The sequence below is a fragment of the Diachasma alloeum genome, unplaced genomic scaffold, assembly GCF_001412515.2.
Source record: "Diachasma alloeum isolate Michigan unplaced genomic scaffold, Dall2.0 Dall_scaffold_00323, whole genome shotgun sequence".
In the NCBI taxonomy this organism is placed as follows: Eukaryota; Metazoa; Arthropoda; class Insecta; order Hymenoptera; family Braconidae; genus Diachasma; species Diachasma alloeum.
In genome coordinates this window covers 561,014-585,694 of record NW_021680462.1, presented here as the reverse complement: position 1 = coordinate 585,694, position 24,681 = coordinate 561,014, and positions in this window count along the sequence as shown.

Sequence of the window (24,681 nt, the reverse complement as noted above, 5' to 3'; positions counted from 1 at the left end):
TCCCCTTCCCCTCCCCCTCACCTTCAACGGGCCTTCATGACAAAAAATAGTATGTGTCATACGGACCGTGACGTCGGTTTGCGATTCGTGTGAGTTAGCAGCACTCGGCAGTCGGTAAGACAGGACTCGTGCTGCTAACTTCACACTCATCGCAAACCTCCGTCTACGGTCGTAATGACACAATATACTATAACGTGTGTGGGGTTTACAGTATGAGCCGAAGGCGAGTGATGTAACCACACACGTTAAGGACGAAATTTCCCAACAAGTACTGAACAAAATTTTATGTCACGAAGCCTGAAACCGGCTGAATTAGACACGAGACACGAAGCGTCGAGTGTGTAATCCAGCCGGTTTCAGGCATGAGTGGCATAAAAGTTTTTTTCGGCCTAATGACGAAATATACAATTAAAACATAATAAAGAATTAAATATTTCATTTATTGATATGCTTTTCCAAGTGACTCTCTATATTATAAAAATCCAAATCGACTTTTGGTGATAAAAATTTGGTGCTCGAAATTAAGACTCCGAAATTAAGGGTCATGAGGGTCAGAATAAGGGTTATGAAGTTCAAAATAAGCGTTATGAGAGTCAGAATAAGGGCCACAGGCATCAGAATACGGGTCCCGAGGGTTAGAGTAGGATTCAAATAAGGCACATGGGAATCAAAAACCAAGAGTCACCAGGGTCAAAATAAGGTTCGCGAGGGTTATAATAAGGCTCAGATTAAGGATCCCAATAAGAGTCACAAGGATCAGATTATGATTCACAAAGGTCAGATTAAGGGTCAAAATAAGGGCCACGAGGGTCAGATTAAGGGTCACAATGGATCAGAATAAGGATCATGAGGGTTAAATGGGGGTTAGCGAGCGGAGCGAGAAGGCGGCCTAGCCCCCTAGTTTGAAATAAAAATACCATGAAATATTTCCTGATAAGCATTAAATCCAGGAAATGAATGTATCTTCGAATTTTGTCCAAGGCACTCTTTTTTGAGACTATTCCATATAGAGCAACAGGCAAAAAATATCAAATTTTGGCAATTGTTTTCATGTTTTTCATCCATTATAATGAGGTAAAAATCGCTGGAATCGAGGAAAATGTTTCGTGGAGAATTTAAACCGTAATTACCCCAAAATCCACCATAAATTCCCCTTCCCCCCCCCCTCAAACCCTCTAAAACTACTCTCTGGAAATAGTTCATCAACCACAATTCTCCATTGCGAATGCTTCTCGCTGAACAATGGACCCCTCATCCCCCACTCCAAGCACCGCCATTCTCCGACCAAAAATCCTCAACTTTGAAGCAGCTGATTGAGTCATCAAAGGCAACAGGATGCATATTCCCGTTATCTCTTTTATGAAAGTCCCCCATATTCTCAACGCAATGCTAATAGTCGAATGCAGTGAGGGACTTTTTTTTAGAAACAGTTCGAGCATTTCCCGGGAACAAATACAAACATTAGACGTACGAGCCCGATAAAATGACATGCTAAAAACATGCACAAGAAATTCCTCAATCATCATTGAAAAATCATGGAAAAGGGCCGCGTGAAAAATTAAGGGATTTTTATGATGGATAGAATGATTCCACGTTTGTCACGACTTACAACTCTTGAGACGTTGAGACAGAATTCTTTCGACGATGAATAAATAAATTCAGTTTATTGAAGATATGAATAATCTACAAAATGTTATGGAGAAGAGGAGAAAAGTCGAAGGAATCCACAACTGACGCGGCTGGGTTCGACGGCTGTCAGGGCTAATGAAGCGAAAGTTTGACGGCAAGGGATAAATAAATAATATTGGGCGCCAGTCAATTTTATTGAGAAATTGACAAACAGAAAATAAAGGATGATTTCAATGATTAAATGGTAAATTGGGAGGTTCCATTAGGAAGACCCAATAATGAAAGATAGTCTAGCAGTGATGCATCTTCTCGTCTCGTCGAGAATTAAGAGATTCTCTCTTCTCGTCTCGTCTCGTCGCGTCTCGTCTCGTCTCGGCATGTCTCTCGTCTCGTTTGTCTCGTCCCGTCTCGCGGCATCACGATAGTCCAGTCAATGAAACCGGTGAAATCTCATGATTATTCGGCGGTGTACGAAAAATTGTTATTCGATGGCCGAAGATGTTCCGAACAAAATATCGAAATGTTTAAATTTTGTAGATGTTTTGTTTACAATTGCATTGAAAAGTATGGCCCCCTAGGCCTGAAACTCCGGAGATCGTTCGTGTATCGGATAATAAATCAATGCATTAACTTTATCCTTCATGAACATTTGATGTGTTCAGAATATATTTCTGAGGAAGAAAAATTGATCGCAAATTTTTTATGTGGAGAGCTCAAAAACATTGTGAATTTTCAGACATTAACGGTCATTCATGCAAGTTTAATTGATTATTAAATTGAAAGAATAAAGACAAATTCTTGTTGAAGAATTCGAGTATTTTTTAAATGAATGGAAACGGTGGAAGAATTTTCGGTGGTAACGAGAGCTGATGTCTTATATATGAAGGAGATGGCATTTTCTGGGAGACTGTCATATCAACGCACAACCGAAACTACCAAGCTATAAACATGAAATTTTGTATGTGGGTTCCTTTGGTGACATAAACACTCACTAAGGCCGGAATTTCCGAAATTCATTCCATAAGGGGGTGAAAAGTATGTATTTTTTTCATACGAATTCGGAAACTGTTGAAGTTGGAGACGTGAAAATTTTCATGTGGATTCTACATTCGAAATTAGCCAACACTTGTCTTTTTCTTTTTTGAAAATCAGTACCTGAGGGTGTGCAATGTATAAAGTTCCAAAAATTTCTAAAACTTTCTCCAGATTTATAGAATTTAAAAAAATGGAGAATTTTCTCGAAAGGAAAAAAAAATTTTCTGATTGAATTTTCGAAATTTCTAGAACTTTTGGAATTACTTGAGAATTTTCTAAAACAGCCAGTGGACAATTTTGTTCTTTTTTGTTGTGACAAATTTCCTAATTTTCAGATTTTTTTAAAATTCAGCTTTCCTAAAAAAAAAAGCAAATTCAAGAATTTTCTGAAAAAATGGGGAAACTTGGAAAAAAATCAAGAATATTCTGTGATTTTCTAGAACATCCGAATAAATTCGAAGTTTTCCAGAAAATTCGACGAAATTCTTGAGTTTTTTAGAACTTTGAAAAATTCGGCGCTTTTGCATACGCCCCTATGCAACATAAAAATTACTTGAAAATTCTAGAAGCTTCTAGAGTTTAGAAAGAAATTCGAAAAAAGTCTCAAAATTTGCAGAACGTTCATGAAAATTCGCGTGTTTTTTTTCACAAAATTTTTCGAGAATCCTTCCTTAACAAATCATTGAAAAAATTCTCATGTTTTCTAGAAAATTCTGGAGAATTCGGGGAGTCGCCAAAAAATTCCGGAAAATCTTCAACGAATCGTCGTTTTCCAATAAAAAATAAGATGCAGAAGAAGGGAATTATCCGGGCAACATCGAAAGCTTACTTATCAATGAAGAAATTATGAATCAAAGAAGGAAGAGGCTTTCTACGGCCCTGTAACGGTCCCATACACGCCTCTCCATGTGACTCGCCTCCCTAGACTGGAGGCGCCATGCAGTATAGCTTTCCCAAGTCAGTGGCAGTGATCGCTCGGTTACAATCGCTCGATTCACTCTCTCTACTCCACTCAAGAGGGAGAATCGTCACCCGCAACGCGTCCCCACACCCAACTCCTCAAAATCTTCCGCATCATCACAACAACAAGGCTCCAATAACAAAAACAAACAAAGTCCTCGATATCGCGTGAAAATAATTGCCTTTACTTTAAGGCACAAGAGCTTAATTAATTCGTCTCTATTCCTATTATTTTTATTTTATGAAATTATGTTTCCTGAGTTATTCCCGTTGTTGCATGGTGAATAGCGAGGCCGAGTGATTGTTTACATGAATACCAGGAATTTAAAAAGTGTCAGGTGTGCCTCAGTGGTTGTGTATGCAAAGGAGTGCGTCATGCGTCGATGGGGAAAGAACAGAGGAACAGCGTATCACGGGTTCTTACCTTTCAGATAACGACCAACCGCCGTACAAGCGACACCACAAGTGTTTCCCGGGTTTAGAATTGAAGAGAGCGTGGATGTACCCCACAGTAAACAGTTACTCTTGACATCCGGAGGTCAATCACGACAAAAAGCTGTTTATTTACGCGATTTTGAGATTGATTAGAAGCAAGATTTGTTTCTGTGTTGTTTTTTTCTCGATTATTTCAAAAAAGGGAAGACCTATGATCATAAATGTGGTATCACCTTGAGGACCTCGAATTTCCCGGCAAATCAAGACGTCGTAAATCCATTTTGCCCGAGTGGTTCCAGAGAAATCTCCAAAAAACTGTGTTATCGATCTTTAATTGATTTCTTCGATATATCGAGGAATAATCGATTAAAAAAGATTGTCAAATAGTGAATGGAATTGAAAATTTAGCTATGCATCGTACTGGGTCTCGTCTCCTCATCTGAAGGAATAAATTCACCAATTGACTTAAGAACCCGACATATCGATCTTCATGAATGGAAAGTGAGGTTAGCTTTGTTCCGCGAGTGTTTTTTTTTTATTATCTCGAGAAAAAAAAAAGTTTGAGAGATAATACTAGTGGCAGCTCTAAGCTCGCGAGTTTTCTGAGCGATAACAGTGTCATATATCCATTTTGACTCAGTGGTTCCGAAGAAATCTGCGAAGACTTGTGTTATCGATCAATAATCGATTGCTTCGATATCTTGAGGAATAATCGATTGAAGAAGATTTCCAATAGTGAATGGAATTGGAATAAATTCACCAATTGATTTAAGACACCCACATATCGATCTTCATGAATAGAATGTGAGGTTAGCTTTGTTCCGCGAGTGTTTCTTTGATCATCTCGAGAAGAAAAAAAGGTTAAGAGATAAAACTACTGACATTATTAAGCTCGCGATTTATCTGAGTGGTAACGGTGTTATAAACTCATTTTGGGTCAGTAGTTCCAGAGAAATCGGCGAAGACTTGTGTTATCGATCAATAATCGATTGCTTCAATATCTCGGGAAATAATCGATTGAACAGGATTGTCAAATAGTGAACGATCATGAGATAAAACAAGCGTTCGATTTTAGAATTCTACATATCGATCTTCATGAATAGGGAGTGAGGTTAGCGTTGTTCCGTGAGTGTTTCTTTTATCATTTCGAGAAGAGAAAAAAGTTGAGAGATAAAACTATTGGTATTTCTAAGCTCGCGAGTTATCTGAGTGGTAACGGTATCAGAAACTCATTTGGGCTCAGTAGTTCCAGAGAAATCTGCGAAGACTTGTGTTATCGATCAATAATCGATTGCTTCGATATCTCCGAAGATAATCGATTGATCAGGATTATCAGAGAGTGAACGGAGTCGGAAATTCTCCTAGCTATTTATACTACAAGATTTGATCCCTTGAACTGAAGAAATTAATTGAAAAATTGTTTCCCTAATCTTAGATCCTCATCTACAGTAATTGTACGTGTAGTTCTGTCTCGTTCGTCTCGAGAACCAAAAAGGCTATAGTCATAAAATCTGTATGATTTTGAAGGTCTTTGATTATCCAATTGAACAAGACGTCATAAATCCACTTTGCCGCAGTGATTCAACAGCTATCCCGTAAAAATTGTGGTATCGATGAATAATCGATTTTGCAAATATCTGGAGGAATGATCGATTAAAAAGAATTGTTGAATAGGGAACGAAGTCGAAAATTTTCTGGGCTATCTATATTATAAAATTCATCTTAATTTCCTCAATCCAAAGATAAAATCGAAAAATCGATCATCTACCCGCAGATACCGATCCTCAATAATTGAAAGTGCGGTTATATCTAGTTTCGTGTGCTTCTTCTCTATTATCCTAAGAACGGAAAGAGATGCAGTGACAATTAATTAGATGTCATAAGTCCATTTTACCCCAGTGCTTCTAGAGATATCGCGTAAAAACTGTTATCGATGAAGAATCGATCTTCTCATACCTCGACAATTAATCGAGTGAAAAGGATCGTCAAATAGTTGACTCCACCGGTTTAACCCTCCTAAATAAAAAAAAAATCTTCATAAATATAAAAAAAGCGATTACCTAACCTCAAACTGGAAATTACTTCCTCGAAAGGGAAAGTGAAACACAACCCAATTTGTAATTACACTCGTAACATCAAACAAAATGTGTACAATCAATTAACAAATCCATCGAGCCGTGAGAAATTTCACAGACAATAACTTCTATTCATCGGTGAAAATCACATCACACTCATTCAGCTGCGGTGGGGAGAAAACTTTAACCAATGGAATAGTGTTTTTCCAATGAAAGATTCAACGAATACGTAAGAGGATTTTCCGCAGGATTTTGAAAAACATTGGTGAAGAATAGGGGGAGAGTGAGGGTGAGAGTGTCTGGGGGATCTAAATGCACACTGTTGTGAGTGCATGATGGTTCACACGAGTTACGCCCAGTGGGCCTGCTTACCGAGTACCTACAGGAAGAAGGTATGTACCCCAGGTGTTCGAACATGCCATTTCTTCTATTTTTCGATCTGCAGGATGTCCCTCTCCCCTTTACTGTTGATTTTTTTTACCGGTTTTTAATGGACCGCAGGTGGATGAATCGCTGGAAAATAGATTTTTACCGGAGTTGTTTCTCTCTCGGTGGGTTTAATTCCCTTCTCAGTAATTTCTTTCTTCTTCATTGGGTGAGGGAATTTTTTCTTGTTTTGCACTCTGTTGAGGCGAGGATGGGACGCGGGGGAGGGAGTTGGGGTCAGTGTGAAGGTCGTTGATTAAGTCATGTAATGGGATATTGGAAGCCCGTTCTGCTTTAGTAGTTCGGAAACAAGGATTTTCAATCTATTTTCTTTCATCGCTATGTGAAAGGGTACCTAGATACTTGTTCCCCGGAAAATCGTTCCCGGAAAATTGTTCCTGAAAAATCGATCCCCGAATAAATGTTCCCTATATTTATTTTCTGTGCCTCTTACCGTCTATATTTCCATAAGGGGGGGGGGGAGCATTTAGGAAAAGTCCTTATGGTTCCTTATCGAGTGGCGCCATCTATCGGAATTCTAGTACATTCTAGATTTTTCTAGAAAATTATAGATTTTTCTGAACATTCGAGAAAATTCTCCAGTTTTTTTTTAGAAATAAATTACAATTTTGAGGGATCCTTAGCCCTGGTCCGTAATATACCGACATTTGATTATTATTGGATGAAATAGATAAAATTTGTGGATGCCTGTTAAATTTCGCAAGGATGCTTGTATGTGCCGATTTCGTTGTGAATGAAATAGGTTGAATGTTTGTTTAGGGATTTCGGTTGTATACAATAATTCAATCATATTGTGATTATAAAAAATGCCTTATTATGACGAGACTATACAATGAACAATGCCTGCAGATGTATTTCTCCGCAGAAGGAAAGGGAAGACCATAGACGTATCCATGTAAAACTACGGCCGCATCAAAGATACAGCCAGCCGCAGACTTTTTTTTTTAAATAATCATTCAGAAAATGAAAACCCAGGAAAAAACGAAAAAAGAGACCATGGAAAAAATCGATACGAAAAAAAATGGGAAGCTTATAGGAAGAAAATTCAGGAAAGAAGGCCAGATATTAGCAATCGTAGCGACTTCTTTTTTTTACGCTCGTGACTCTTGTGATTGATCGTTTTTTGCAATTTTTTCGATTTTCCCGCCGTTGTGATCTTTGTGATCGTTTTTTTACGTTTGTAACCCTTGTAATTGGCTTTTCTTGATTCTTTTTTTCTGATGGATCCGGCGTTGTAATTCTCATTATCTTCCTTTTATCTTAAGGGGAGGTTCTGGGGAAATTCCTTAGTCGCGGACTATTGAAATGAGATTGTTCGTACGTTAAAGATCTATTAGTTATGTATAAAAACGAAGGATGAATGTAAAAAAAAACAATAGGTTTATTGTTTGTTGTTCCTCCACATGCTTGAAATTGAAAAAATCACCCAGTGGATTAAGTTTTTGAGCTACACAGGTTAATTTTTTTTCAAACAATAATTAGTCGTAATAACAATTGGGATTATTTTTTTCAAATTCAAACGGTAACCAGCAAATTTTGCTTTTTTTTCAAATGGAAAATTGCACTATGCATGCAAAATTTGAAGAGTTCATGTTTTTGGGGAACATTTTTCTGGGGAACAATTTCCTGGGTAACGATTTTCCAGGGAACATTTATCCTAGAACCTAGAATGTGAAAGGGAATGTCGGAGGGATGCATATACTGATTTTCTAACCGTGAGAGAACACTTTGATAATCTGATGGAGGTGAACGATCGGTGTACCTGAGGCTCTGCACGATTCTAGATGATTGCTTTGCAATTGTACGAATTTTTTTAAATTGCAGGGATTGGGGTTTTGCGGGTGAGTTGATGAGGTGTGAAGGAGGAAATTATTGGTGGAGTAATAGTTTAGGGAGTGCCGAGTTTTGAAGGGTTACCACATGAAAATTACAGTTGTGTTCTCACAATATTCTATATTCTCTATGGATTCATTCACGTTCATTCACATTCTATAAATTCATTCTACAGATTAATATTCGATGGATTTATTCTATTTCTAGTTTAAACTGGTGATAATGTTACGATTTTTGGAGTTCTTTTAATGTGTGATAGCACACGAATGGAAAGCTTATGAAGATGGAGATAATTTTAATTCCTTTCGTGATTATCGCATCCTTGACATTTTGAGACAGACTGACGCACATCCTGAAATTAATAGCCAACATCTGGATCTGTTTGAACGTTCTGTTACGAAGTTGATTCAGAATACGGTAATGGATATACGGTATTGAATTATAAATTACTAATGAATTATAAATTTTAATTATAGATTCTCAATCAATTCAATAATTTTGGTTTTCAGTTTAAAAATCAATAATCAATGCTTGGAAATTGTTCTTCTTTTGCTCTTTGTGAAACACATATGTTGATTATTTTGCATTTTTGCATTAATAGTGAAATTTTTCATTTGAACACAAATAGAATGGCCTACCGGGAGGTTGAATTGAAGATAGAGCAACTCGTAATTGTTCTTTTTATTCATATTTTGTTTCCTACTACCATTACGATTTCACAGGCTTCCCATTCTTACCGCCGTCCTACTCTTAACTGTACCCCATTCGGGCTAGGACTTCACGGGAAACCATGGAAAACCCGACTCATATAGCCGGCCAATTGTGCAGAGCCCTAATGTGCCCTCCTATGACACTAATTACAGGGGGACATTAGGCCACTGCACGGCGTCTACGCGGAAAGAAATATTTGATAGAAAATTGTCCTACCGTTCTATAAAAGTCTATCATGAGTCATCGTTTCCTCGTTTTCCCGAGTAGAAATTTCGTCGGTTTATCATCGGTTACCGATGCGGTGCAACCTACATGGTCACCAGTTCCACATAGGTTTCGACTTACAAGGTACTCACGAAAACGTCACGCAGTTACCTCACTAGTTACAAGTAGGTTGCACCCCATCAAAAACCCACGTGATTATTTATTTACCTCATTATTATCAAGAATTTGTCAGTGATTAATAACTCATTAATTGCCATGGGAAAGCATGCCCAATGTTGAAAATTGATTTCTACACGCAGAAAAAGAAAAAAAAATCACATTATCGGTGAGTGGTCACCCATCCAATTCCGAACCCTACTCGATGTTACTTAACTTTGGTGATCGTCTGTTGCACTGCAGTCCAAGTCCTCTATCCTGTGATTCTTGGGAATATAATATTTAGATATTCTAGATAAGGCGAAGATTCGGATTCTCTGGTGATTTACATATGATTTTGTCCGAAGCTTAATTATGACCCTTCCTAATTAATGAACCTTATTTTTGACTCCCATTTCTGACCCTCGGGTTCTTTAGTTTTGACCCTTTTTTGTGAACCTTATTCCTGACCCCTGTGACCCTTTCTTCTGACGTTTATTTTTGACTCCCATTTCGGACCCTCGTGACCCTCGTGACCTTTATTTCTGATCGTTAATTTTGGCCCTTATTCAGATTACTGATGGGTTCTCTAATGGGATCAGTTATGCCCGACCGGACTTGGACAATTAAATGTCTTTAACACCTTATAAGGGACAAATAAGTTACGAAGGGGTTGAGCTACATAAATTAGTAATCGGTGGTAAACTCATCTGTCACCCACAATGATTATCTCTACTAGTATTGTTGCGTTTGGAACCTGCCGGTTACACGTCAGGTACAACCTATGAGTCAGTAACCTGTAACAAACTCAGGTTCCGAATCCACATTGGTGGCTCCCGACGAAATTTCTACTCGGGTCTGTCCCGAAATTTAGTAAAAATTAATATATGATGATCAAATTCTATTCTACGTTAGAGAAATTTTATCCTGACGCAAAATAAATTTTACCCTTTCAGTCCAAGAATTTTTATGTAGATAACAACGAAAATTCTAGAACGGTTGGTAAATTTTACCCTACCGGTACAGTAATTTTTACTCTACCGGCACGGTAATGTTTATTTTTATCAGGATAAAATTTATGAAAAAACGTAGCATAAAATTTGACCATCATATATTAATTTCTGCTAAATTTCGGGATAAAAATGAGGAAACGATGACTCATGATACACTTTTATAGAACGGTAGGATAATTTTTGGGCAAGGGTGTTCCAAAGCGATCATCCATCCAAGTACTAACCACGCTAAACGCGGTGGCTCTTGGATGCCCGCCGGAGTAACACTTAACTCACCCAACCATTACGGTCGATCAAGTCGCAATTATTATTCTACATATTTTTGAAAAATTCAGAAAAAAACTTCTGCACACTGATAGAATGATTCATTTATTCCAAACGAGATTCGTTAACTATTAACGAATGGTAGAGTTGAATATGACCAAATGAATATTCGTTAAGAGTTAACGAATGGTCACTTGAATGGCGAAAGTCAAGTCAAACAAGGCTCCGCAAATATACATTCGTTAACTATTAACGAATGAACATTTGGCGGGACCAAATAGACCCTAACTTGCAACCAAAATCCATTCGTTAACAACAACTAATCCGTTCTATCAGTGCACTTTGAAAACTGAGTACACTGTAAGATTTTTTTAATTAAAATCATAAACAGTTTATTGTTTTACACTGATTCGGAGTTTCTCTCAATTACTAACGGATAAAATATAAATCCCCACATTTATTAAAATGGATTTTTTCAAGGTCTCCCTATTGATTTTCCCCATTTTACGATTTACTTATGCCTAATTTTAAAAGATATCGTATTTTGCGCTTAAATTGACTTATGTTTCCTCGTTGTTAATTACGGAATGAGTAGACTGAAATACGGAAAAAATCATCGTAATTTTCGAATACGAAGTCGTAAATTACGATTATGCCATCGTAGATGAAAAATTCGAATTCTGTTTGATTATTTAATGCCTAAAGGTGGTTAGGTGGCGCTGTGAGTGCGAATTTGAAAGGGGCATTTACGCAGTTCCCGGTAGCTTAGTTGGGCGGGGCGGGATTTTTCTCTCTCTAAATTCTAATTCTCTTTAGTAATATAATCGTAATTACCGAAGAAAAAAAATTAATTGTAATTACGTTTGGTAACATAATTGTAATTATCGTGTTTGAACAGCATAATCGTAATTACGATTATACCATCATAATTTACGGTGATTCTGAGTGATACTTACGCTTCAACTTCAAGCGTAAAATACGCTAAGGGAGATTAGGGCAAAATGGTCAGCGGGGCAAAATGAGACTGTAAAAGACCTGTAAAATTTTCGGTTTTATATAAATGATTGATTGTTCTACAGTTACTAATGAAATACCCCATTGTGAATAGATTTAAAGTATAGTGTAAACATAACTCAGATTACAAAGATGACAATCTGAAAAAATTCTAAACAGAAGATAATAAAAATAGAAGCATTTTGTTTAATTTAGCGCTCAATTCTTAGTCTAGTATTATTGATAATGATTTACTAATAAATGCCAAAATAGCACAGTCTGATGAAAAAATCAGCTATTCGAGTTGAGAAAAAGATTGAAATCTAGAAAAAATATTGAAAAATTACGAAAAAAATAATTAAAAATTCGGTGCCTAATACGAAAATTAGCGTGAGTGTCAAACTTTTGTGATAAATAATTTATGTATCTGGATACTCCGAATGTAGAGGATGCCTTAGTCAAACGAGAAACGATTGTTTAAGAAAATAATTGTATAGAGAATTTGATGGATTCAAAGTTCAAAGATTCAAGTTTATATAAAGCATAAATTTGACCAGGCATAATCCTTGCGATATTTGATTCTTGCGGCGTTTGACCCTCGCGAGGCACAACTCTTACCCGGTATAATGGTTGCGACGTTTGATCCTCGAAAAGTATGACCATGATGAAGTTTGACCCTCGTGAGGTAAAATGGGAGAGACTTAATTATTCCACTCGATTTATGATCAATCGGCCCTTGTCCTTAAAATTTCATAGACAGCCGACTAGTAATTTTCAGAAGATAAATTGACTGCGATTTAGGGGGACAAAAATTATAAAATTTGAGATTTCACAGAACATTCCTCATTTTTAAACAGCATCAACATAAGAATTCCTTAACTTATTATAATTTTCTTTGAAAAAGTGAACATTTAGTGTTAAATTATGCTAAATTTCAAATTAATTGAAAATTCAAGATTAGATTTCCTGAAATTTTCCTGATCTCCATTAAGTTTCAGCGAATAATTCAACTTGCATTTGCAGTTCTCATTGATTTTCCCATGAGATTCTGAATTTTCAATGACGAAATTCTTTGAAATTTTGATGAAACTAGAATGTGATAAAAAATCTCTGAAAGTGTATCGGATTTTACAGCCAAAAAATTTTCAAGTGTACAAAAGAAATCGAGTCATGATGAACTTACAAAAATTCATAACTATAAGATGAAATATCTGCATGAGACAAGAAATTTTATGATTCCCGTAAACACTAGAATACTGCTCATAACGAGTTAGAGATGGTCTTAGATAAAAGTTCCTTTTTTTGATTCGAAATAGTATATTGTGTCATTAGGACCGTAGACGGAGGTTTGCGATGAGTGTGAAGTTAGCAGCACGAGGCGTCGGTAAGGCAGCGACGAAGCTCGCCGAAGGCGAGAAAAAATAAACTGAAGAAAAAATAAATGACAAAATAAAAAAAATACTTGACAAAATAGACAAAAATCTAAATTGCCTGTGAGTTTTTCAAGAATATCTCGGAAACTATAGCGAGTTTTTTCAAAAATTCGGGGGATTGAGGGGGGGGGGTCGTACACCGAGAATCTTCGTTGAACAATCCCACCCCCTACTCCCCCAAATTTTTCAAAGAAGATTCGCTCAAACTAGCGGACAAGACTCACCGTCGAGCTAAACGGCAACGGAAGGGGTGGGGGATTATTTATTGCTCCAAAAATAAACTGCCATTTTTTTAAATTTCATTTTTCTTTTCTGTCGATCAAAAACATTGAACAAAAAAACTCCGCCTGTCAAGAACATTCTAAATTCTGTCAAGAACATTCAAAAATATGGATAATCTATTCGAAATAAGATGCAGTCGATGCGGTATAACAATATAACCCCAACATGGCGACTTACTCCCTAGCAAATAACTACTATTGAGATCATCGGCAGTGGCGATGGCGCATCTCAGTGGATTGTACCATCCGTCGAGTTTTCATGTAAGCGACAGTTATAATGGCTCACTTCATGTTGTATTCCTATGAATGTTTTGTGGGTTACCCATCTAGAAACTGTATGAATTTACGGACCAAGGAGTGGTAAGTCTCACTTACCATACCTGTACCTCGTTTTACAGACCTGGTATCACTGATCTCTATATAACTGGATAGCTGATCCCTATGCTCCCACCACTCTCAAAGTGAGGCGAATTGAAGTGTCAGCCAGCGCTGCCGTATAGTAGCTCAGGTAGTGGGGGCCACGTGCTCGGAAAATTGCCGTGGAAACATTCTCCGTCCCAAATTGTAAATAATAATTGAAAAAGGTAAAATTAGTATAGTATACTCAATCAATAAATTCCGATCAGTCTAGGTGTATTATAGTTTAATAAATACAAAAAAATTTCGAACGAATAAATTCAGTTGAATATTTATTTTGAGTTTCCCAATTTCCTGAATACATTAATTTCCTTAAAGTAGCTCATCAGTAGGCTACAAGTTCATACTGACCACACTATAGATGTCGAGATTTTCAATTATTAAATTTTTCCATTAAATTACCTTAAAAAATTTATAAAAAATTCATACACAATCAGCATCATTCAAATTACATTTTTCAACATATTATTTTCTTTTCAAACATCTCCGTTTTATAAATAAATAATGGATATTGTTTAAAAAACGGTCATTCATATTGTATCATGTGTCAAAAAATTTCTTGATTTTTTTTCATATTTTGAGTCAAAAATTCCGATTTCAATCTTGCTCTACAACAAAGTTATGGACTTTGACATAAGACAGTGGGTTAAATCCTGATTTTTCAAAATTGATTTTTTGAAAAATCTAAAACGTCAATTAAATCCAGCAAAAAATTACGATTAAAAAAATCTAATAAGATTCTTTGGCGATTCTTTGTTTTTTTTTTAAATTCAATTTTTTCAATTATTAACGATTATAGAATTCATTAATAATACAATATTAATAACAATTGTACTAATTTTGATATTCCTCCATGCTTCGGCTACCTTTCGCGTTTATAGACAATGTCAGTTTTCACTGATTATTAACAAAAGTTCGTCTGTTATTCTGGATGTCCTACACGGTAAAATATCCTATAATATTTCCCAATGCTCTCGGTAAATTTACCACTGCCCCACTACCTGCAGCTGACACGGACATGCGCACTAGAGAGAATCTTAGTTCGCTGACTACTATCCGGAGGCGCTGCGTACCTCTCTAATAAACTCACTGGCTGCCATAGGGATCGGCTATCCAGTTATACAGAGATCAGTGCCTGGTATGCTAAACGCCATTTACCCCCTCTCAACACAGCCCCCGTAAGCGCCACTTTTCGGGCCTCAGTGACGAAAACTTATTTTTCTACTTATGTGATCTGTTGAACAACGTTACATCGAAAAAAATACTGGACTCATTTGTCTCATTGAAAAACAAAAGAAATAGAGGGGTCTCATTTTGCCCCGGTCTCCCCTGCCCGCTGGGTGGCACAGGCACCAGCTCCCTTAATTTGGCCTCCTCATTAAACCCGGGAAATACTCAATCACTTTGTCCGTATAATTTCTTTATAAATTCAATAAACTTTGATTAATAAACAAGAAAAAAAACCTTGAAAAACTTTCAACTCCGAAAAAGTTAATGCCCTAAGGGGATTACTTCCTCGTGAAGACCAAGAAAAAACCATTCTACTTGTATTTCAGTTGGAAACTCAATTTCTCCAAAACTTCAACAGCCATCACAGTGTAAAATTCAATAAATTCCCCCCGCAGATAAAACGTTTCAATTTATATTCCAATATTAACACAAGTATCAATTCACCAACGAGTACAGCCAAAGCTAATAGACAAATTTAAAAATAACGAGTACTCTGGGCCTTCGATTAACTGTTAAGCCCATCGCATTTTCTTCTTCTTTTCTTCCTCCATTAATTCCATCCAATTTTTTTTTTATCCCTGATTACCTCGAGCGTATTTCCTTATAACGAGTTACGATCGCGTTGAGAATCCTCGATAATCCAGAAAGAGAGAGGGCCGGGTGAGGGGGATGAGCGGAGAGGCAAGAATACCCAAGGTGCACGATTCTTGCATGATTGCGGCAAATACATCTGATTCCTCTTTCCACTCGTTTGGCTTATTATATCCTACCCGGGGATTTCGCGTTTATTCAAACGCAAATTCCGCACGAAAATTCCATTCACACAGCGAAAAAGATCTGAACAATTTAATTAAAAATCGTGGGAATTTTCGTTTCAAGTGTAATATTTTTGTTTGGTTTAATAAAAACATGTAAATGGCTTTTGTTATTTGAAAATTTGAACTTATTATTGAAAAGGGGAAGATTATTTGGGAAAAAATGAGAGGTATTGCGAGTAACACACAAAATCGAGTGGAATGTTTTGGGTTATAACATGGGTGATTTGTCGAATGGAAATCTTGAGAAAAATATCATCGTGAATATCATCTCTTAAAAAAAATTCAAATTTCACCAGTTTTTCGTTGCAAGGGTTAACTTGCCAACGCGGCCATCGCCCGGGGGCCTTCAGCCAGGGAATGATGAAGTCGGTTTTTTCACTTGGAACATCTATGGAATATTCGGTTTGAACATTGTGTTAATTTTTCAGATGAATATTATGTGGAAATTTGTGATGAAAAATTGGTGTGGAATTTTGGCCCGGCCGGAGCTCGAACCTGCATGGGAGCTTGAGGTTGTGAATCTCATGCTGCTACCAAGTGCGCCACACAGCCGGTTTTCATCTCTTATTATCAAATGAATTCAATCAATTGCTATGAAGGAAATATTTTAATCTTTTGAAATACTCTTTTTTTGCTTCCGAATGGAACCTTTGGACGTAGAATGTCATGAAACTTGAAGATATGATGATTTTAGAAAATATATGTATGTATATATGTCCGCATGTGTGTGTGAATTTTTCGGAAAATTCCTAAAAATCCTCATAGAAAAAGGACTATATTTGAAGCTAAAAAAAATTTGTAATTTCGTCACGTGATCGGTATTACTTTGGAGCACTTCTGGGCACAATTTCAGCTCAATCAGTCGAGTAGTTTCCGAGATACAGCAAATTCTCCAATTTTTTTTCCTCAATATCTCGAAAAATACGTGACTGAAGTGAATTTTTTTACGTTAAAATATTTCTTGTGATAATACCTATCAAATGAAATCACAATATTGCTATGTAACTAGGCATAGTTTGGTATTTAATTGGAATTTTTCGTTTTTATGAGAAAATCGTTCTGTGCACGATAACTCCCGAAAAAAGTTAGACAGGATGTCGAAATTTGGTGAGATTCTAGTCTGTGATAACTCTTGTGATTATAATTTTTTTTCAAAATACTCGTCTTGCCGCCCCCCCATCAATATCAATCAAAATATGAATACCCGTTCATACGAAGTTTTCGAGATATTTGCGTTTTTCTATTTTTTTCAATTGAGAGTTAAGGGGTCTCCACAGTACATTTGGGCAAAATATGACAATTTGCTTGCCAATTAAATAAATCATATAGTAATCAAAAATGTTAAACAGGAATTAGTAAAAGAAATTCTAACTACTTTTATGGTTTCGTTCGTGTTTAATTAATTATTCAAATTGCGCCTTATACACAACCTTTATGGACGCTACTTTGTCCCATACCCCTCACACTGTTGACAATGTGCTAGCCAGCAAAGGAAGCTATATTGTTCTATCTTAAGCCCTAAACAATTTGAGCACGAAGTCCCATTGGATTTTATCGTTGATTTCTTCAATAAATTAATGATAAAAATACTATGGCGATGTCTGTCATTATCCAACATACGTCATGTTTGATGTACCGTCTCTCTCGAAACTAACCTCACTAACTTGACTATTTCACACTCCACTCCCCCGCGCTTCCATCGTAACTGCGAAGACCCCTTCAAGTGGTGTTGAATACTACGCGTAAAATGGATATAAACACCTGAGATTCTGGCCATCGATTAGTACTATTGAGTCACACTTGGGTATAAAATTTTGTGTCGATCGATTCAATAGATCTAGTATTAGAGATTTGGTATAGAACAATTCATTCGAAAATCTTTTTTTCAAAAAATTCACATATCGTCATTTTAGCGATTATTACTTCAGAATGAAAGCTTTGTGATCGTTGATTTTTATGATTTTCTAATTTTGCCTAGAATTAATGTAGAATATCATGAAACGTGAAGATAGGTTTTTAGAAAATATCTGTATGTATCTATGTATCTCCGCATGTGTGGGAATTTTTTGGAAAATTTCTATAAATCTTCACAGAAAAAAGACTAAGGTTGGAGCTAAAAAAAAATTTGAAATTTCGTCACGTAATTGATATTACTTTGGAGCACTTCTGGGCACAATTTCAGCTCAATCGGTCAAGTAGTTTCCGAGATACAGGAATTTCTCCAAAAAAATTTCCTCGATATTTCGAAAAATACGTAACTGAAGTGAATTTTTTTGACGTCAAAATATTCCTTGCGATAATACCTATCAAATCAAATCAGAAATTGCTATGTAACTAGGGGCAGTTTGGTAATAATCGACATTTTTCGTTTTTATGAGAAAATCGTTCTGTGCACGATAACTCCCAAAAAAATTTAGATAGGATGTTGAAATTTAGTGATATTTTAGCTCTTGCGATATTACAGGATGGAGTTGTGGGTAGGCAAAATCGGACAAGTGGTTTAGAAGATATTCAACTTTTTGTGAAAAACTGTTTTGTTCAATATCTTCCAAACTACCTGTCTGATTAATAATATTTTTATTTCAAAATACTCGTTTTGTCGTCCCCTATCAAGATTAATCAAAATATGAATACCCGTTCATACAAAGTTTTCGGGATATTGGCATTTTTCTAATTTTTTCAATTGAGAGTTAATGTAGCGATCGATAATACGCGTAAACTAGGAATAAACATCTGAGATTCTGGCTACTAATTAGTAATATTGAGTCACGTTTGTGTATAATTTTTTGTGTTGATAGATACAATACATCCTGGTATAGAGATAAAACGCCTCTCATCGTCGTTTTATCGACTATTTTCGCCTTGTATTTCGGGATTTATTATCGACTTGTTTTCACTTTCTTACAATTTTTTTATAATGCCTAGAGGCTGAATGTATATTAATTGTTGTGAATAGTATTATATATTATATATTTCAGGAATCGATTGTATGTTTTTTTATGTATAATACATCTAGTGTAACTTTTTTTGAAGCCAATGTAGTCGGCGTATTGTATCATTAGATTTTTTGTAAATGATGATATTAGCATACAGAAAAGATATTACGATAATAGTATATTATATTATATTCTATACTATAGTATATTATATATACTGTGTATAATATACAATACATACTACAGTACTATATACATTATAAAATATAATGTACATAATAATAAAAATTAACTAATAAACTGATAACAATAATAACATACATTGAGTATACGATATTGTGCTATATTACATACACGATTATATATGCATAATGTATTATAATATAGTATTATCGTAATATCTTTAATCTATGCTATATCATCATTTATAAACATCCAATGACACAATACAACGAATAGATTGGCTTCAAAACACGTTACACCGGATTTTTATTGAAGGATTATTATTACTATTAAAATATTTAAAAAAATAACGCCTTTACGAATTGAAAAAAACTAAAATTAAAAATAGATTAATTCCTTGAATAGAAAAACTTGAAACGTCTGCATTCTCTGTTTTTATTTCCCTTGATAAACTCCACTCTATCAAAAAAAAAAACATTTCAATATATGACAGGTGAATATACCCACGGAAAATCTGTCATGAGAGCGGGTGAGCGTCCGTACGCAACAATCTGCCCGTAGACGGCCACCTCAATTACCGTTCCGTCCCATCCCGTTGTTCGCCCCCTCTCACATGCCCTCTCTCGGACCGTGGCCATGCCCCCGAGGGCGAGGGGGCGGAGGGGGGTTTTACTCCATAGAGCATCCCCCCTCGACACTCCTCACATACGCTCATAAATGCCCAGGGTATATATTCGTGACAATCGTGTGTGCCCGGGGAATTGATTTACTACGTTAAACGTTTGCGTCGCACTATACGACCGACACACTCGCATCTATTATCTCACTTTGAGCGTTTATATACGACGAACAAATAAAGCTGAATGACCATTAAATATATGTGTAATGAGGGGGATATTAACGCGGGAGAGCCATAACTCCGTGTTGTTCACTTTGAAACTTTATATATCGTACACGGAGAGAAATATTCAAGAAAAATTACGGAACATTTAACGTAATCCGCATACGAAAATCGTTTTCAGTTAATTTCTATAGAAATATAAGCGAATAAATCTGAAACGTTCAGTAAATTTTCGGGTCTGTCACCGAAAATATACGAAAAAGTCACGTAATTTTTCTGGAAGTTGTAAAATTTTCCAGAAACTTCAAGACTTATTATGCCTCAGAACATGAAAATTCTTGGATGTTTAAGAATTTTTACGAAAAGTTCCGGAAAAATTACGGAACGTGTTGTTAAAATCTCCCCCTCACGGTGACTTATGGCTAGCCGTGAGACGTCGGACGGATGAGTAATTTTTACGGAACAGATCGTAGAATTTACGTGACGATTGGTACTTTTTATTGAATTTTACTTCGCTCCCAGATTACGTTTCGAAACGTAATTTTTACGTCTTTTTTCTGGTAATTTTTATTGAATATTTCTCTCCGTGTATGAAATTTTTCTTGAGGGGGCGGGGGAGGTTACGCTGAAAAGGACGCAGTATTGTACTCTCTTTTGAAATATTTTGATAATTGTCCAGGAGTCATCGAGGCATACCACGTAATAGAGGAGATGACGCCGATGCCCTACTAGAAATTTCGTTGCGCAGAAACGTCGCGGCGTACCTTTCTGAGGTACATTGCCGTTTGCGGCGATGGACCTCAGAAAGGTACGCAGCAGGGTCGCTGAGACAGGGCTGCGTGGAGTTTATGCGGGATGGCCCTATCTGTGGCTGCCTTAACCTCAAATCCCGTCAATTAAGAATTCACAATCTTCAGATTATGCGTATTAATTCAAATCAATTATTGAAGGATTAATGATTTGTTAGTGAATCATAATCTCTCACAACTAATTGATGATTATTATTATCGATAAAATGAAAAAATGGGAGCGCACTGCGTCAGCGGCGCATAGGGGTCCAGCAGTGATCTAGCCGCGGAGTACGGCAGCGCACTCTGTATGTAAATCTCCCTACAACAGCCAATGTCGCAGAGCCTCTTACAATTTCTACTAGGGTACTCATGTGGCTAGTCATCACATAAAATGATGATCAATCGCTTTGTCATTCTTTTTTACATAATTTGCCACCGCATTTTACTTTTTTCATCTTTTAATTAATAATTAGAGAATTCTGGCGATGTCGCCAATACCCCTAAGCCAGTGCGGCTAATATCGCACGGTTTGAGGCCAACAGCGCTCAGTGTCTGACAGCTCACGTACGCCACTGTTCGTGGCCGGACATCGTAAGTACAACATAATGAGTCATTCCTCTCATAAAAATCTATTTTAAGGTGTGTCGGTCGAAAAGTCAAAATAATGAAAACAAAATTGGAAAATTCATGGGAGAAATTTCTAAGTATACTGCATCATTGAGAGTTCTTACACATTTTCTTCAGATCTCAGTTTCAAGCAAAAAAATAATGAAATTTGGATGTTTTTGTAACCCCTCCAGCTATAACCTCCGAGGTTACCCACTCTCAATTAGGAAAATTTCCATGGTACTCAAAAAATAATGAATTATTGAGGAAAAACTAGTGGGTGATAAATCAAATCTCTCTTGAGAACATGTATATGTTTCAGATTTTATAAGAAAGTTATTTGACCAAATGATTCGGTAAATTATGAGTTTCGGGGCAATTACGCCCTCACGCGCAGGCGCGTGATTCGAATGTCAGTGAGCATCATGGGAAAGGTATGGGTTGGACCATGGAACTGAGAGAGAGAAAACACTCGACAGGTTTACCAACTCGAGACGCATTTTAATATTTTTTCAATAATTAGAATAACATCCAATAAAAATTGTTTGATACCCGTAGATGATGAGAAAAAAATCAGTCTGATAAATAAAATCGATATTCAAAAAATGTTCACATACAGACTTAAGTAGTTACTTGAAAATTGGAAATTTTCGTGCTCAGCGATTGAATCAGGGCTCGAGAACAATAAGACTCCCCCTCCGTTTCACCCTCCGGTGATCTACAGTCGAAACACCTTAAGAGATATTTTCGGATCACGAATGAAGTATTTGAAAATGAAAATGCCAATACATTGTTTGAGAGGTTAGATGAGTCGTTCAGATGGTTATAGCGATCAACTAATCAAACGTATAACTTACTCTGAAAGATAATGAAATGTTTTGACGAAACGGAGCGTAATGTTTTATTATTATTCACTCGAAAAACATGGAATAATGATTGAAGTACCATTCTCACATTTTCACAATATCATTGTGTTCTTAGGCATTTCCATTTATCAAATAAAATCGCATTCATTTCATTGAAGCATCCAACATCGGAGATTTTTTTATTTTGACAGCTATTGACTAGAGGGTAGGTACTGAGCGATATAGGAATCACACTGAGCGGTATTAGCTGCATGCGACCAGTACCGCTCACTCAGCTTTTCTTTTCATTTTTTGATAATTTATCGGAGTTGAAACAATTATTGAGAATCCAAGACTTCTGAATATCTAGCTGAATAGTCAAAGAATGCGATGCAACTGTAATTTTGTTATTCCTTTGAAAATTGTCGTTATTCCTTTGGTGTGAGCGGTACAGCCACCACTTTTCCTAGTATTTTCAGGCACGCCAACCTGTGAACTGGCACTTTGCTCATACTCCGCGTATGTAAATTGTCACTTTGCCAACTTCGTGCACTAAATAATTTTACATAACTTGTGGTACATGATGTTTAAGACAAGTGTGGCCACAATCCTGAACTTTGACTACGGCTGTAAACCTCACAGTCACCAAAAATGCTACCAACTCGTTAAGTAAGTACTATTTTATCACTAGACCGAAATAAACTTTTCTGACAAAAATAAGGCAATTGTATGAGCTAGAAAATTTGTTTACTGCTAAGTGATGAACATTATTTTTGCCATGACCACTTCGTCTATCGTACAACATGATTTATTCCCATGCCTTTTCTCAGTAATGCCGCGAGACGAGACGAGACGAGAAACTGCATCTTCTCGTCTTGTCTCGTTGTCAGGAAACCATTGTCTCGTCTTATCTCGTCTGTATATTCTAATTTGCACAGAAAAAACATACACAAAGGGACAGAGAGGGGGAGGCTCTCTCGACTCTCGTCGCGCCTCAAGTTTCTCTCATTCTCGTCATGTCTCTTGTCTCGTTTGGCTCGTTTCTCTCGAGTCTTGCGGCATCACTACCTTTTCTCCCCAAATTTGTTGTTTACCCCGAAAATGATCAAAATCGCCCTTCACTTTCGAATCTGCTCTGTTTTCTTTTTAATTTCTTGAAATTTTAGCTGCGTCCATATGGGTACCGTCAACCCCCTTCCCCTGTCCATTTCAATTGTTCTGATGCACGTTGCTTTCAACCAGAGATGTTTGAAAATAAGACCAAACGTCTGGACCGACCGATTTAAGGTACTTCCGCAGTAAGTATACTTGGTGAAAATTTCGAAATGGTATAAAGACGCAATATTTGGACCATATGTTGTTGACCACATTAAAAAAATATTCCCAAAATTTCAAGTCCCTGGTCCACCCCATTTTTGAGATATGCATCGCCAAACATTCAATTTTTGTGTTTTTTCCATTTTTGACGATGTATATCTCGAAAATGGGGTGGACAAGGTAATTGAAATTTTGGGAATAGTTTTTGAATGTGCTCAACAACATATGATCCAAATATTGCGTCGTTATACCATTTCGAAATTTTCACCAAGTATACTTACGGCGGAAGTCCCTTAAACGCCTTTTTATGTCTGAAAAATGTATACAGAATATTCCAAAGTGGATGACGAAAACGCCTGAAATTCACACATTAGTTGAGAATCGGGTTTGAGAATCGGACTGAGTTCGACTGATAGATTTGGTCGGGAGCGTGCAGATTTGAATACCTTTTGTTATAGAAGATTCGAGAATTGTCTAGAAATTTCGTGAAGGACAAGGATAGAATGATGTTAGTCCCAAATATGACGATATAGAATATTCGAGACGCGTTATATGAATTTCGAAATAATAATTCGTTTGTGGCTCGCGCCACAAAAAAAGTCGCCATCAGTTTCCTGAAATTTCGCACTTGGGTGGAGTTCTAATGGAGGAACATAAAAAAAATAATCCAAGTGGATTAGGAGAATTGTTTAAAAGGGATAATTACAGAACTCATGAAAAATCGGAATTCCGCCAGCGCAACTTGGAATAGCGACACGTCGAGGTTAGAAATCGTGGAGGGGTGAGTGCGGCAAATACAAATGGTGCTGTAATGATACATTTCGCTATGGGAAGGAACATAACATCTGAGTGAATCAGTACTGCCATCTTGTACCTCGAACGATACAACATTGTCACTCTTTCTATTCACATTAATAATTTTCCAATGATCCAAACGACAAGCTAGAAAATGAAATAAAGGCTTGAAATATTTGCGAAAAAATAGAGAAGTTACTAAAAAAATATTTCGGACACAAAATTGGTCAGAATAGATTAAAAATTTCTAATTGAAATATCGTTTTTTTTGTTCAGCGTTTGGTTTTCTGCGAGAGAACAATAGATTCCCCTCCGCCTCCTACATGCCCACCCCGCCATAAATCCTATCGTAAAAAGGAAAAAGGAAATCGATCTCGATATATCTCGAAAATCTCGAATCGCTGTCACCGTAAGAGTGAAACCAAAGCGCCAC